This window comes from Ambystoma mexicanum, chromosome 6q (assembly GCF_040938575.1).
Source record: "Ambystoma mexicanum isolate Mex_15411 chromosome 6q, UKY_AmexF1_1, whole genome shotgun sequence".
Lineage (NCBI taxonomy): Eukaryota > Metazoa > Chordata > Amphibia > Caudata > Ambystomatidae > Ambystoma > Ambystoma mexicanum.
Window position 1 is genome coordinate 1,237,410,120 of NC_090937.1, and position 14,388 is coordinate 1,237,424,507.

Below are 14,388 nucleotides of genomic sequence, written 5' to 3' on the forward strand. Positions count from 1 at the left end.
CAAAGATAATTATTTCGGTCTTATTAGGATTTAACTGGAGCTTGTTTTTCATCATCCAACCTTTTATTGCCTCTTCACATTTCAGAATATTGTTGACTGCCTCCATTGGCTGTTTTAGGCTCAAATACATCTGTGTATCATCCACATAGGATTGAGCCCATCTTAACCTGTTGTGTGTGTTCACTCAGAAAGAAATCAAACCATATCAATGCTTCTTCGGAGACATGTGCTAATTCACTCAGTCTCGTGATCAGAATGTTTGGATCAACAGTGTCGACAACGCCGCTGACAGGTCCAACATAATAAGCATGCTGACATTACCGCAATCTACATTTCCCACTATGTTGTCCCGTACTTTAATCAACGCTGTCTATGTTCCATGTCCAGGCCTAAACCCGGACTGGAATGTATCAAGGATTTTATTTACCTCCACGTGCTTTTGCAGTTGTGGAGTCACAAACTTTTGAAGAATTTTCGTTGGCCACACCTGCCCAGCAATTAAGCGATAGTTAGCCAGCCCATGGGGATCCAAACTGGGATTCTTTAATAGTGGCGTCAGTTAAGACTTTTTTAAGTTCTGTGGCACACACTCCTGCACCAGCGAAGCATTGACAAAGCTTTGCATGGGTCCACTTAGGGCTTCCACATGTTTCTGTGCTAGGTACGCCGGGATTGAATCATAACTGATGTGTTGGTTTTAATTGTTCAAGTAATTTTTTGATGGTCTCTTTATTTACTGGATAAAATGTATACTGCACCTTTGAGGGTGATCCCTCTGCCTTATGCATTGGTGTAACATCTCCCCCTGAGGGTTACCTATCCAAATTTACTCTTTGTTGAAAAAGAAATTATTAAAATCATTGACCGTTTTCACACTGGGATGTAACCCGGTGCTAATACAGTTGTAGGTCACCAAATTTCCAATGACCTTAAATAATTCCTTCAGTCTATTTTGCGCTATATTAATCTGATTTTGTAGGCTTAGTGCCTTTTTCTGTCTAAACTCCTCTTTGTAATATTTTAATGCCGACTTGGCTTGAATAACATCGTCCCTTGACTGGGTTAGACACCATCATTTTCGACCCTCTGATATTTTCTCTGGAGTTCTGTTACACTTTCGTCAAACCATTTGTTCACTCTCCTGGTGGTTTTGGAGTGCATGGGACCAGATTGTGGGTGATGCAAGGTCATTCTCCCACATCCTTAGCATGCCTAGAAAGACATGGGGAGGGAATATGTACCTTCCAAACACCTCCTGGTCTACCATTGCAACTAGCTTTGTGCGTGTATGGAAAAGCCTGAGCCTCTTCAGCCTTCTCCTCCTTCCATAAACTATCAGTGCCACTGCAGCAAGGACCGACATTGTGGAAGTCCTGCTTTGAAATAGTTTGCATTGCGTGCTTTTACACTTACTTTGCGTCACGCATCATGTGGAGGTAAAATTACGTGATTTGCGTTCTACTTTGGACCCCAAGCACTTGCGCCATGAGATCTATGAATAGAGTTTTGTTTGTGCTTCATTGGGTGTGTTTGGTGCTTGCATGATGTGTCCCTTGACACACCCATGTTATTCCTAGTTCTATTTCATTTTGTGGGAAGAATGAGGAAGATGCATGTTCCAAACCCTATTTATTTCTTTACGCTGGTCCTTCCTGCACTTTGCACTGTATGTTGTGCAAAGCACTCGGCACAGTACAAAGTAGGATAGGACTAGGCAAAATCTGATCCATGAATCAGCAACTCAAGTTTTGCACAGCGCAATAGACACTTTTTCATCACAAAGTCACTTTGTGCCACGCAAACTTTTCCTTGAATCGCCCCGGTAAGGGTTTGTAGGGATGACCCATATGTGAGTGAGTGGTCTGGGTACTAATAGCAATAATACCCTTGCCAGGGGAGCATTAGAGAGTCAGGTAATGCCCAAGAGGCCTTCCTTAAGGTGCTCATTATGCTCAGCCCTGTAACTATGGGCTCTGGGGGAAATTACCTGACTCATTAATGCCCCCCACCCCCGACTCAGGGATTATTGCTTACTATAAGAAATAGGGCAAATAATTCCCTAGTGCAAACAACCTGTACTTTGAATGCATTTTTGCACGAGGGCAACGTTTGCCCGAGTGCTAATACCATTCCGTATTAGCACTAGGGCAAACTTTGTTGATGTAAGGAATTAAATGATAACGTTAAAGACCTCCTTCCTGCCGTGGATGTCTTCTCCAAAAATCACATACCAAATCGTATACCACCTCCATACCACCTCCTGTTACCACACTTCATTCTGAGAAAGCAGTCATCACTGGCTGGTGGTGATATCTATAAACAATAATGAAGATGATGGTTTTCCATAGGAAGGAATTTACTAGACAAAGGAACAAGTATGAGTCTCCTTGCACATTTCTAATCAGGGACATCCTGAGGTCTCCCTTCCGACCTCTGTCGTCTCCCTTGCAACCTCTAAAAAAAAATAGTTTTTGTGGCTCTTTACTTCTGGAATGTCTAAATGTCTTATTCAGGCCCTTTAAAAAAACAAATAAGAAAAATAAGAACAGGAGTGCCACAAGTCTAACACTTTCAGCACTGACCCTAAATAAGAAAGAATAGGAATACCAAATAATGTGTCTTTCTGGAATTCTATACAATAATTGCTAGACTCATTAAAGGTTTATTTCAGGCACCCTTCAGGGGGTGAGTCACTGATTTAGTCTGCTCTTAAACGCCTCAACTCAGCCTTTCATCCTTGTGAGGTGGATAAATGAGTACCTACACAGGAGGGTGATATTGGGTGTATATTTTTTGTATATAAAATCTTAAGCGTAAGTGCTAAATAATAACACATTATTATCATTTGGTCATGGACGTCTTCTTGCATTCACAGTAATTTGGTAATATGGGCCTACACACACTGATCGTAATGATACATATGGCGATCCATTCTTGTATGAAATGTACAGCACATTATAGTGATATCGTAACCACATTTTTCGTAGTGTACAATACTATGTGATGCTACTTCCTTTCAATGGGTGAAAGGTCGTTTTCCATCGCTTCCCGCCATATCACTTTGGGGTAGGATCAAATTACATCACTTCCTGTGATGTCATCAGGGGGTCAAAGGTCGTGTGATGTCACTTCCGCTACCCCTGGCATTTTGGTGAAATTACGTCCCTGTTTCTAATACCAACATAATCAGATGACTCTTTATTTTACAAAACAGAGAGCAACAGGGCAGATTAATTATCTTCCCTGACTACTTTTCCTCATATAAACTGAACATATGGCCAGTTTGCTATAAACGCTGGAGCATCATTGTAGAGGTGATGTAAGAGGGTGGCAGCCGATTCTCTCATAACATGCAGGCAATATACTCATGCGTTAAACAATCAAAATGCATGAGGAGATACTGGAAACTATAGGGAGAGTGGACATAGTTTGTACTGCTGCAAAGTATCTGTAATCTGGTCCAAGGTGTCCAAATAACTAAAGTGATTCCTTTACCACCTCCCCCACCAGCAACCTTTGCTCTCTGTGAAAATACAAACATTAGCAAACAGCTCCCCCAGGGGCAGATTATCTAACATTTGCACTGATGCTACAAAATGAGCAAATGGTTTGATAATACAGAATGAAGAATACAGGTTTTGTCCAGAGCCTTATTATCTAAAAAAGTTTGAGCTAAGGAAAACAGTAACCAGACTGTTTTTTAATACTATGCTTGCTGCATAGCATACAACATAATCTGATTACAACATTTATTTGCTTTTTTTGCAGCGACCATAGTTAATGAGACAACCTGTTCCATTACCCCCCTGCGGAAACACGTTTAGATAATCCGTGTTAGGTGCTAAACCTATTAGTTCCATTCCATATTATCGAAGCAGCACAATTCCTCCTATATTAATTTTCCTCCATTTTTTACACAAAGGCCACAGTTTGGTAAATTGGCCTGTCTCTGAACGCTCTCAAGTTGGTTTGGCCACTTCTATATACTTGATTACAAAAGATGAAGATTTCAACTAGAGCGACTTATTCAAAATAGGTGGATTAAGGCTTCTGATTCTGTGTGCATGTGGTAACAAACTGATTTATAAAGGCGACGTGTTGGATTATCAGAACGCGGATATTTGGTAACTGTACAGTCAGACTTTGTGAAATCAATTATAGTCCTGTATACTAAGAAACATGCCAAACCTAATAGGAACACTTGTGCATTCTTTTCATTTCTCATTCAGTTGTTGTCGGGTGGCGCATACACCCTTTGTGGGCAAACTGTGGTTTTACACACAAAATAGTGGGTTGGCAAATGCAGGTGCTTTGAACACTAGTATTTTGCAGAGAGCTTCTTTAAGCCCCTCACCTGCCCACCGTGATGATGCCCGCATCCACCACCACGCCGGCCATTTCCAGAGTCCTTGCTATCTTTTATAAAACTCTGCTGCCATTCTCACTGAGGCCCAAGATATCTCAGTGCTGCTTCCTGGCTAGGTTTTCACTATATATAATACCCTGTGCATATGCATGCATTCATGTAGTTGCAATTTGCAAACACAGGGTCAGCCAGCGATTGGTATTGCACTTAAAAAGCACGATGACCTGGAATGAATTGCTGTCCAACAAATAAAGCACGCGCGAGAGAGAGCGAGGGACTCACATACAGGCAAACCGAATGAGAAAGAGAGAGAAGAGAGAGACTGAGAAAGTGATAGAAAAAGAGAGAGAGAGAGAGAGAAGCACCAAGGAATGAAAAATACACATTAGTGCAATTGTTGTGGCCTTAAAGGACGACTGGACGCTGTAACGGGTTCCAACTGTCTTTATTGTAAGACAAACGGGTGGACCTTAAACTGCCTTAACTCGGGACAAACATTTACTCACAGTTCGGTTCAGTTCAGCTTCATGGCTTCCCAGTTAACTAACTGTGGGAAGGGGGTGCACAATGATGGCATGCTGCAAGCTTCTAGGGCCCCCATGTAGCCTCCTGCGGCTGTGGACTTATGCCCTAGAAGCTGTGACTGGAGGCTGCTCAAAACCTCCTGTTATTGCCTCCTTATCAGGAGCAGCGCTGTGGCATGACCTGCTTGGTCTGCCACTGCATCAACACTGGCGGGAACATTTTCCCACGGAGCGTGGGCTCGCGAGATCACATTATGCCGAGAACTCGCGAGAACACGCTCCCGCGATCACGTTATGTCCCCACAGCAATGTATTTGAAAACCACATTTGGTTTTAAATACTTCCTTTTAAAACTAAAAGCCATGTATGTGACCTTGTAATTGTGGGTAGTGGGTTGTAGTTCATTACAAACAAGTTGATGTAATGATGCTACAACATTTGCTTTATTAATGTCCAATTTCAAAAGTTATTATTGAGCAAGATTAAACTTCAAATTAAATTGAAAACATTCCAAATATGATGAAAAACAGCATAGTTCATAGGATGTGCGTGATTTGTGGTAGACAAGTGAGCCACTTAAGTGGAGGTGTCCTGTCCTTTCAAGCATTACTGCAGTATTTTAAGTCCCCGGAAGCTTTCCGGTTGTCTTTTCAAACAGGATATTGAGAAACTTCCCTTAGATGGCAGTGGCTAATTTTCTAAATTAACAAACAACAGTTGCCCCCCCCATTCACCTGACAACCTTTCATGCTCTAATTCCCTGCTGCCTCTTTCATTATGGTAAATTGTGTTTTCTTTCAATGTGCTATGCTTTATGTAAGCAATGCAATTCTAAAGTAAATTAACATTAATGGGCCGCTCCACCAAAAATGCTTACCTGTGCACTAAAGCAAAGACATGCGTTTTCATCTCAGATAAAAGCCTACACGTTTTATATCTTCCTTATTACCACAGTCAATGTGTGGCTTGCTTAAAATGCACTTTAACAAAAATGCGCAGGCCTCTGAACTTTTCATGAAAAGCTCAAGGTGCACGTCCAATGCTATGATTCAAAGATGCGATGCACGTTTCCAAATTGATTCAAAATTTCATAGGCTGCAAATATATTCAATCACGCTGCCCGATTTGTCAATTGCCTGCATTTTTAAGGAAATAATCTAGAAGGCTCGTTAAATTGCATAATATCTTTTTTGGTGACAGTTTAAAAGCTTTTTTTTTTTCTTTCTGTTAGGCAGTAGTTAACTTATTTCAAAACTGCCTGCACCAATGTACAGCATTTGTGTATCAAACACCTTATAGGCGTAGATTATCCAAAAAATGCCTTTGTGCAAAATAAATGGAGAAAATAATGTCAGCCCCAATTTTGGTTTTTAGACAATGAGGAATGGTGAAAACATGTTTAGCCTCGCCAGCAAATCATACGAGCTAAACATGGCTTCACTCGGCAAACATCAGGGAAGTCATTTCACCAAAATGCCAGGGATAGTGTAAGTGACATCACATGACCTTTGAAATCCAATAACATCACAGGAAGTGATGTCATTTGGCCCCACCCTGAATTGACATCAGCCTTTCACCCATTGACAAAACAGAAAGTGGCATCACATAGCATTTTACCATAAGTAGACTGCAAAACAAATGGTTACACTATCACTGTAATGTGATATACATTTCATACAAGAATGGATCACCATATGACCAAATGATAATGATGTGTTATTATATAGCACTTAAGCGCTTTATATAGTAAACATATACATACAATATCACCCAACCAGTGTTGGTACTCATTTGTCAACTTGAGAAAGATGACAAGCTGAGTTGGCCATGTTGGGATTCGAACCTGCAACATGCAGATCACAAACACATAGCAGCAGCGAGTGCTCAACCCACTGAGCTATCTTACCGGTCATAGCTACCTTACCGGCTATAATAAAATGAGCAATTATATGTCTGAATGTTCTCAACGTCAGAAAGCAAATTTCACTCGTAGTGGACACAATTAAACTGGTAAATGAGATTTAACAGCAGGACAGTTCATCTGCTGATCTGGTGCAAAGTGTTACACTTGTGGAATCTGTTGCATTTTAAACAGACAGAATCGTACGGAGCTTTTTCTTGCATTGCAGAGGTAAGACATATCATTTTGTAGGGTTCTTTATTTAAAGTTCGTACGGCAGTCCTCTGCCTTATTCAGAGACAGCCAGTAAATTAGATACAGATGTTAGTCTATCGCGTAGTCTTTTGAGTCCTGAATGTCATTTACGCACCAGTATCTTTGACATTTTACGAACGTATAGTATAAATTTAACTCGTAAAATGGCCACCCACCGGGAGAAACCATAAAAAGAGGTGCATATACAGAGATAATAATTATACATTTAAAATTCAGTGCAATTATCACTTTCTGAATGTATGACTTTAAGAAGGAACGCGTGTATTAATACCATATATATTACCATAAATTCATTTGACAGGTTGGGATTTTACCCGAGACTTTCATTTCCCATTCTTTTGCTGAAAAGCAGCGTTCCACATTTGTACACAATACCATTAGGTAAGCCTTGATTTTTTAGATGCTAAAGATTTTTTCTTTTTACATGTTTTTTCAAGAGATAAATGAACTCATTATGTTTTTCTGTTTTTTTTCTCCCTTTCCCACTACCTTGTGTTTTTGTTTTTTCATTATTATAAATGTTTGAATTTCGTTATGATTACGGATACTGTTTGATTCGCTTCGATGCTAATAATTTCTTTTACCTTAAAAATCCTCCCCTTCCCCCCTCCTTTTATGTCTGTGTTCCATTGGATACTATTTTTGTGTGTGTCATAACAATTATAACGTTTGTGCTACAATTGTTGTATACAATACTATTAGCCCTGATTTGAGAAAGACTGCGAGTCCGTTGAAACACGTGTTATCACAAAGGGCACTCATCTTTATCAATTATTAAACCTGATTCATTGTATTACAATTGAGTGGAGTTTCTTTTCAATATTATAATTTGACGCATGAAGCAATAAGCGCAACCACACATTTTTGCATTTTAAAGATGCCTGAAGAAGAAAGCCAGCCTCTCCAGAAACAAAGCGGCACATGGCACTGGCCACAGCCCAAGAGTTTCAATTAAAAATAAAAACATCTTTCTTTCTTTCTTTTTATTTAGGGATAGCAAGGGAGCGACCCCTGGCGACCCCCAAATGACGTCCGTGGCAAACATGAAACAGACAGTTTTGATCACTACGTTTGCTGCGTAACTCGGAAATACATGCAATACACGCATTTTGTTTTATGTCTGCAGCGAATAAAGCACTAAAAACATTGTTGCTCTAGTTTTAAAGTTTTTACATAATACGTATGGTCAGGAAACGTGTTTGCTCCTGTGTTATCTAGAGATGTGCTTACTTCTTAGCACCGGTGTAAATGTTAGGTAACCTGTCTCTTTGGAAACAATGATCCCATGGGAAACTAGACACATGGCAGAGCTGCTCAGCTATGTGAAATTGTCACGCTGTTATGCACTGTGCAATACCACTTTGCAGTAGCAAAGGCATTACAGTTCAAAGAAGAGTCACCAACATTTAGTAATTATCATATCAAGCTACCAGCATCGTAATCATCCCCTTATTTACCCGAATCTGTGGGAAGTACTGAAAGTGAGCAAACAATACATACTGGCACCCAAACAAAAAACAAACCCAAAAATCACAGCAGTAGAGTGAGAGAATACAAACGTAAAGGAAGTGTAATGGCTGCCATTGCTCATCTACTGCAAAAGTATCTGCCATGGCAATACGCACCTGAAACGCAATTATAAAAACACCTGGGGCCAGATTAAGAAACGTTGCACCCGTGCAAGTGCAAAGTGGCACGGTATTATCACTAGGGCAAAGTTTGCCCTATTTTTAAAGAACACTTGCACATTTTTGAAAACTGTTTGACCATGACAAGTGCAGATTTGCATGGTATGAGCACTAGGGAAACAATTGCCCTTGGGCAAAAAAGATACATGTTCACTGCATTATTGCAACAGGGCAAAGTTTGCTCTAGTGCTAATACGGAATGGTATTAGCACTAGTGCAAACTTTGCCCTGGTCAAAAAAAAGCATTGAAAATGTATCTTTTGTGAACTATGGCAATTTTTGCCCTGGTGCTTATGCCATGCCAAACTGCACTTGTCATGGTGCCATAGTTGTTTAATATGCCCCAGTGTTTTTAAAAAATAGGGTAAACTTTACCCTAGTGCTAATACCGTGCAACTTTCCACCAGTGCAAAGTTGTTTATATTCTGGCCTCTGGATGAACCACGGCTGAACCAAAAAATAAACTGATAAAGTAACAGTAAAGGATAAGAAAGACTGCAATGAAAATACATCACAGATCTGGAATTTGCAAACCCGGGGCTGCACTTGATGCTGTGCAAATATGCTGTCTCAAGAGGCAGCCCATGCTTTAGATTCCATTTGCAAAAAGCACTGGCAATACAAACAGTCTGGAATTTTGTGTAGGTGTGGGAAAAGCCCTTGTCAGGCACAACCAAAGTGCTATTGAATGGTTATTGATGGTAGCGGGTGCAAAAAACTGCAAGTACCAGGGCATCTAATAGCAGTGACTGGCAAATGCCTAATGCATATATGCAAACCAAAACGTTGGCATTGCTAATGCTTGTTTTAGCAGCCCTTCAGTGTAGGATACGCAGAGTGCTTATAAATCGAGTGGCTGAAGGCAGACCAGGTTAATCATTTTATTAAACCAGAAGCTGGTTTACTGCTTCAATGAAGTAATTTACTCTCAGATGATTGCTTTGAAAAAAAACATTGGCAGTCACTTCGAGTGCAAAGTTTAATTAAAAGGCTTGATTAAAGCGAGTTCAAAGAAATCCCACAAGGAGATGTTTTGGGCGAGGAGGGACAGGAACTGGGTGGGAATGGCCATAAGGGTTATCATGCCCATGGTTGGTCAATGGGTGGGCATACCAAACAGAAACTACAAGCTGTGTGTTCCTCCTCATATACTACGTCTCCCAAACTGTACTCTAATGTTGTAGTTTTGGGTTATAGGTGGCACAGCCACCTAATAGCCTAAACTAAAAATGAAAGCCACTCATGAGCACAAGCATACTCAGAAGTGGTGCAGCCTCCCAGATTTGTGGGGTAGTCATAACCATTAATGAATTGCCACTGGCAGAGTGTGCTTTGTGTTTGAACCCTGCATTGTGTTCGCACCCCAGGCAATCAGATACTCTCCTGTGAATGGGCATCCCCAGGCAATTGAAAGAATGGTGAAGAAAGCATACCAAAAGGGGAGAAGGTGGCATTCAACATTAGAGAGTGGGTATTGGAGCACCTTTAATACCAATGTGTGCCTCACCTCCCCACAGTGCAAATAGCAAGTGGCATAGACGTGTCTAGGATGGCACAACTGCAAAACATTCACAACCGAGTTCAATACATGTGAATGAACACACCTTCTACAAGGCTAGGACATTGCAAAACGTGCCAGGAAGCTGTACTCTGGTACAATAGTAAGACATGTGAGGGAGCACCTGAGTAGGGAAAGGGGGACTATGGAAGAAGGGTTAATGATACCTCCCACATTTCTTAATTTAGTCTTGATGGAAATCTACCATGGATTTTTTTTTAGGAAGAATGAAAAGAAAAGGGAAATGTTTAAGCACATGGGAGCTCTAAGAAGAGCATATCTGCCTTATTGCCATTGAGCTACAACCAATTATCTCCCCAGCCACTAAATGCCCCATGGCAATTAGACACAACGCCTGATTTACAAAGTGTTTTTCAATACGATTGTACCATTGTAAAACACATTTGTAAAGTCTGTATTTTGTCCAGCCAGCCATTCAAAGACATATTGAGCATTGCCATCATAAAAAAAGACAGGGCAGGCAAAAGTATACAATCAGATGTATAAAGGGGGCTGGGGTCACATGCATATTAAACAGCAAGGGTGAGTTTATACGTTGAATGATGACAAATGGCTCCACATCTGAGAATGATCTTCCATGAAGGAGGTGAATCACTTAATGGTAGCTTGAGACAGCCCCACTATATCTAACAAGTGTGACAACAATAGTGCAACATCAATGGTGTTGGATGCCACGATGATGTTTAGCAACACCAACAAAGAGGTAGTACCAGCATCCACAATGGTGATTAAGTTGTTGTATACCGCAATCAGTAAGGATTCTTTTCCATGCCTGATCCCAAATCCTGATTGTATAGGGTGCAGGAGCTGGTCAATGAATGTCATTTTCAGAATTTTTGACAACGCTGGAAGAATGTTGATTGATAATTCCCTAGAAACGTCAAGACTAAGGGAGGTTATTTAGGGGATCTCTAATACAACCCATGTTTATGTGGCAGAAGCCATCCCTTTGTCTATTGAGTGATTGCACATATGCACATATGCCATAAGAATGGGGAAATTGCTTCTATATGCAACTTTAACAACCATCATGAAATCAAAGTAGTGAGATATACAGCTGTGTTATTATTAAACAATGTGAATGTGATCTTTCACTGAGAAATAGTTATGAAACGAAAACCAGGTTTGGAACTCTTGGAAAAGCACTGAGACATATCATTTGAGGGAACCCCAGTTTTATCAATTGTAATGCTGTTCTCCCTTGTTGTGGAGATCTTGTTAGGGAAGAAAGCAGCTAGTTCCTGATAGAAGTACTAGGCTAGGGGGTGTTGCAAACAGGCATGGGGTAAAGAAAAGAGATTGAAGAAAAACAAACATCCGTAGAGGCGTTGACTACCCTCAGAAATAATCTTATGCCAATATACTTGTTTATAAAACCAGATGGGATGATGGTAACTATTAACAGGGTTTTATTAGTTTCATTACAATGTTTCTGTGATGCTCACTCTGCATGTCAACATTTTCCTTTCAAGGTCTACAGTTCTAGAGAAAACCAGGAGGCAGCATAAGACCTCTTCTGATTTTTCCTCACATGAGTCACCAATCGCCCCCCCCATGTGACTCCCTAACTTAGACGCTGCAGTGACATCTTGCAGTCATCTGTTGTCTGTCATATTTAAGTTCTCTGAACAATTCACAAAGGTACTACTTTGAAAGTGTTATATTTTTCTCTTAAAGGATAGTTCTGGGACTTTTTTTTTGTTGTCCCTACGGTTCGGCCATGTGTTTTTAAGCATAAATCGGTAGATCGTAGAAAACTTTCCTATGGACCTTACCCGACTTTTCGTCCATTAACGCACTCGAAATCAGCCGCCATTTTGTGATAATCCTATCATTTCCCCCCATCGCCCTGGCTCACCTGCGTTTGCGGCACTAAATCAAATCCCCCGCCCCTGAAACAGACTTTATCAAAACATTCATATTCCCCGCCTCTCTCTGTGACGTTTCTGTGCTGCGTAGGCAAACGCGCCCAGGCGTCTTCTACACGACTCCACACAGAACCCGGAAACCAACACAGATCAGCACACAACACAGCGCGCCACAATTCGGAATATGAAACTGTACTTTAAAATCAAACAGCAATACAGTACATTTGGTAAAGTACATTTATTGGACATCAAATGTTTAGAGAATATTCAGCGATTTGCATTTTTCTTTGCTCTCGATCCAAAATAGTTCGTCTTGAGGAAAGCGATGTTTGTGTGCGGTACACAGGGTGTTGGTTTACGATAAAATAAGCTCTTCGGTCGCACTGATAATCGCATGGCTGTTCCAACAACGAGGCACTAGGCCACCACAACGGTATGTATGTTGCATCTAGCCATTAGTACCGCGTAAGGGCATACTTGTACTTGGCGATCGTCCCATAAAATGGTCAGGGTGGTAACGTTGTTCACGCGGAGAAGCAAATGGCGGCTGTAAAAGCCATCCGCCGGTGTCTGGTACTCGTGACACAGACAATAATGAAGGATGTACCTGTTTTAAAAACATAAAAAATGAAATTAGTCTCACCATCAGATCTTTATTAAAATGATTCATTTTATATATTAGGTCGGGAAATTATTTCATAGCTAGGACAGTGCAACTGGGTATTATACGTCATTTCCAGTAACCCACCCCCTCTCCTCTGCCTTTTTCAGACCCGCCTGAGCGCCAGTGGACCACTTCGTCACTGATATGATATAATATGGCATTTGCAGGGCCAGCTGGTGGCGAGTGCAAGGTAAGTGCAGAGCAAGTGCTGGGAAGGGGGGGCTGTAGGATACTGAGACAGTCCCCCAGTGCAGGGGTTGACAGGGAGGCAGTGCAGGTGGAGAGTGGAAGGGCCCAGGACCGAGGTCGCAGACAGTGGACCAGTTGTAGCAGGGGAGAGGGAGAGAGAAAGCAGAAGCAAAGAGGAAGGTTTTGAGGTGCTTCCGTAAAAGGAGATGGTTCTCCTCAAGATAGTGCGCGGTACAAAACAATATGCCACATAGAACGAACAAGTACAACTTAACCCGTCTTTAAAGCTACTGTATAGTAATTAAATTGCGGTATAAACTCATCTAAAGAGTTACTTACATTATATTTGCATTTTCCATTGTGTCTGTGCGTAGGGCAGCCCGAAATACCACTCCTTCTATGCCGACGTTATTTCTTCTAATGAACGAAAATTAAATGGCTTTCGTTTCTGAAATTTTATTCATTATCGTTTCTTACGTTATTGCACCACACCCCCAAAAAGAAGTCTTTCGGGATGGACCCGGCCTGTCAAGGTCAAATAACAATAGAACCTTATACTGAGTCGTGGGCCATTCCGGCACCCGAGCAAAAAATCAAAGCAGCTGACCTTCACTTTGAACGAGCACACATTCCTAGTTAGCTACATTCAGTGTAAGGCCATCTCACAGGACTTGAAATTTACACTCCATCTTTGCATTTTGTCTGCGTGCTTTGCAGCCCCAGAGAACCATAAATATGGAGACATTCTATATTTTTTGAAAAATGATTTATATTACTGTTTGGTTTAATTTAATGCATAAATGAACAAGGTTGGATAGACACATTGCATGTACACTGAGCAATCACTTTTATTTACACAATACATAGTTACACATATTCAATGGTCCTGCGACATGAGGAGACTCGAGAGCAAAGTCACTGGTGACACCTGGGTGGTTCGCACTACTGCACGGTGAAGGGAGGGGCAAGGGTGGAGAGACACATTGCATGTACACTGAGCAATCACTTTTATTTACACAATACATAGCTACACATATTCAATGGGCCTGCAACATGAGGAGACTCGAGAGAACAGACAATCAAATTACAATCATTTATACCGTGATGTGTATTTCTCAATGAGCTCTGCTTTAGATGGACATGGAACAGAGGCAATGTTGGGTGGCAATGCAGTTGTCCCCTGCACAGGTTCGTTCACAACTCCATGTATGTGCCTATCTAGGACATCAACAATAAGTCTCTCAATAAACTCATATTGCATATCCTGAAACACTGGTTTGATCACCCATTGTTTACTTCTTTTAGTGAAGGCCTTATTGTAGCGAAGCGTCCCT